The sequence below is a fragment of the Nanorana parkeri genome, unplaced genomic scaffold (assembly GCF_000935625.1).
Source record: "Nanorana parkeri isolate BGI_ZX_2015 unplaced genomic scaffold, ASM93562v1 scaffold389, whole genome shotgun sequence".
Lineage (NCBI taxonomy): Eukaryota > Metazoa > Chordata > Amphibia > Anura > Dicroglossidae > Nanorana > Nanorana parkeri.
Genome location: NW_017306657.1, coordinates 18289 through 21323, shown reverse-complemented (window position 1 = coordinate 21323; position 3035 = coordinate 18289).

Sequence of the window (3035 nt, the reverse complement as noted above, 5' to 3'; positions counted from 1 at the left end):
CGCAGAGTATAGAGGGGGGCGCAGAGTATAGAGGGGGCGCAGAGTATAGAGGGGGGGTTGCAGAGTATAATGTCACTTAACTTTATTGCTATCACACAAGAGCTAACAACCCCTGTGTGATAGCATTTGGAGGTGACAGGTTCTCTTTATTGACCCTGTCACCTCCAGGACTGGAGTTCTAGCATGGCTTGGGTTCCTGGAACTGGGAGATTTCAAAGAGCATTGGGAGGGATGAAATCTCCATTCCTGGGTCCAGGCTTTAGGGGTAACCAGCACTGAAAGATTGTGCAACTGGGCACAGCCCTTATGAGAAGAATGCTGGTTCATGTTCAGGGCCCCACCTGTGAGTCAGGAGAGCTCCACCCCGGAGTCAGTGTGGAGGCCAGTGCAGCAGGGAGCTGCGGGTTCGTGAACCATATTAGGAGGATTGGCATGTTATTGCCGTTGTCTGGAGGAACCAGACAGTGGCCCTCAAGATTGAGGCCGGAGCAGCAGTGCTGCAAGAGAGACTTATTAAAAGACTGGGACACCGTGAGTGTATGGGACAACTCGAGGATTGGTGAACCCTTATCTGTTATATGCTACAGCAAGCTATTTATGTTGGATTTCGTGATTATCTACCGTTTTGAAAGAAAATAAAGACTCTGTGTTTTGAAAAACCCGCTGTCCGAGTGCTCTGTGAGCTGCCCAATATCACAGTATATATATATGTACAGAGGTTGTATTTTTTTAACGTGTGGTGGTGGGGGGTATTGCTGTGCAATACCCTTTGGTGGGCTCTGCAGGATCCGAAGGGGCTCTGCAGTCTGCAAAGCCCACCACAGATCCAGCAGAGCCCACCTGTGATGGGCTTTGCTGGGTCTCAAGGGGGCTTTGCAGGATCTGTGGTGAGCTCTGCGAGGTCTATGGTGTGCAGAGCCCACCACAGATCCTGCACAGCCCCCTGAGATGTGCAGGATCTGTAAAGATCATCAACCGGGTCTCAGGGGGGATTTGTAGGATCTGTGTCAGGGTCTATGGTGGGCTCTGCAGGGTCTCAGGTGGGCTTAGCAGCCTGAGACCCCGCAGAGCCCACCACAGACCCTTCAGAGCCCACCTGAGACCACAGCCGGGTGGGGTAAATTTAGTGTGTGGGGGGCGCCCGAGTTTTGTCTTGCCTAGGGCAGCCCCAAACCATAATACACCACTGGCGGGGACATCAGCACAGACACTGCACTGCCACAATTATCTCTGCAGCTCATCAGGAGTAAGGATGGGCCCGGGCGTGTTCGCAGCTCCACGTGCCGAGCCCATCAGGAAGCTGACAGCGCGCAGTGCCAATCACAGGTATGGCCGAGAAGGCTGTACTGCACGTGGGCCACCCGCGGCATTTCAAAAATACACATACTACAGATTTTAATAAATATTAAAATGAACTAGGGTCAGACTAATCCAGGACATTATTAATCTAAATTGCCCCACTCAATATGGCCACCGCTTGCGCCCATATTGAGTGGGGCACTCAGATTAATAACGTGCAGGATTAGTCTGACCCTAGTTCACTTTAATACTTTATTGCTCTGTAGTATGTGTGTAGGGAAATGCCACGGGTGGCCCACGTGCAGTAGAGCCTTCTAGGCCGAACCTCTTACTTCTAAGTAAGTCAGGTCATTGGAGATCTTGAGGAGTTGGAGTTTTCGACAGAACACCGACTGACTTTCTGAAAGCCCGCTAAATAGTTGGGCTCCTCGGTGGCCACCTGCAACTTCCTCCGCCCACTTCAGCTGCTATAGGCTAAGAATGAGACGGCAGGAAGAGAAATTGGCAGAGAAAGAGCGGGTCCTGAAGTGAGGGCACAAGGAGGCAGCTGGGCATCATGCTGGACTGAAGGCTTCACCTGAGATTAGAACCCCCCCACCGCTGTCCTCTGCACTCTGCATCACACCCTGACCACCTCACTGTAGATCACACCACTGACCTCTGCATTGTAGATCACACCACTGACCTCTGCATTTTAGATCACACCACTGACCTCTGCATTGTAGGTCACACCGCTGACCTCTGCACTGTAGGTCACACTGCTGACCTCTGCACTGTAGGTCACACAGCTGCACTCTGCATCACACTGCTGACCTCTGCGTCACACCACTGACCTCTTCACTGTAAGTCACACCTAGTCACGGTCTAAGTCACACCTCTGACCTCACTGTAAGTCACACTCCTGACCTCTGCACTGTAAGTCACACCACTGACCTCTGCATCACACTGCTGACTTCTGTGTCACACCGGTGACATCTGGACTCTGCATCACACTGCTGACCTCTGCGTCACACCGCTGACCTCAGCACTGTGCGTCACAGCGCTGCACTCTGCGGCACACCGCTGACCTCTGCCCTCTGCGTCACACTGCTGTACTCTGCATCACACCGCTGATCTCTGCACTCTGCGTTGCACCTCTTACTTCTGTACTCTGCATTACACCACTGACTTCTGCGTTGATTCGGCTGTGTTAGGTCCCGCGCAGCAGCCTTCTGGCAAACCCCGCGGTGCCTTCTTACAGGGCTTCCACCGGGTGCCTACCTTTCCCTCCTGAGACCCCTTGCCCGAGACTTCAGGCTGGTACCCCGGAGCAGAGCGGCAGCACAAAGTATCTACCAAATTCATATACAATTATTCTACATTGCTGTATAATGTTTTGCAGGGATTTTTAGTCCTCTACAGCTGATATTACAGCTGGTATTATTCTGCATTAGAGTGTAAGCTCCTCTGTACAGAGACTGATGTGACTTCTCTGTACAGCACTGCGGTATACAGGTGAAACTCGAAAAATTAGAATATCGTGCAAAAGTTCATTTATTTCACTAATGCAACTTAAAAGGTGAAACTAATATATGAGATAGACTCATTACATGCAGAGCAAGATAATTCAAGCCGTGATTTGTCATAATTGTGATGATTATGGCTTACAGCTCATGAAAACCCCAAATCCACAATCTCAGAAATTTTTTGGCAGTGTGGGCAGGTGCCAAGTCCTGCTGGAAAATGAAGTCAGCATC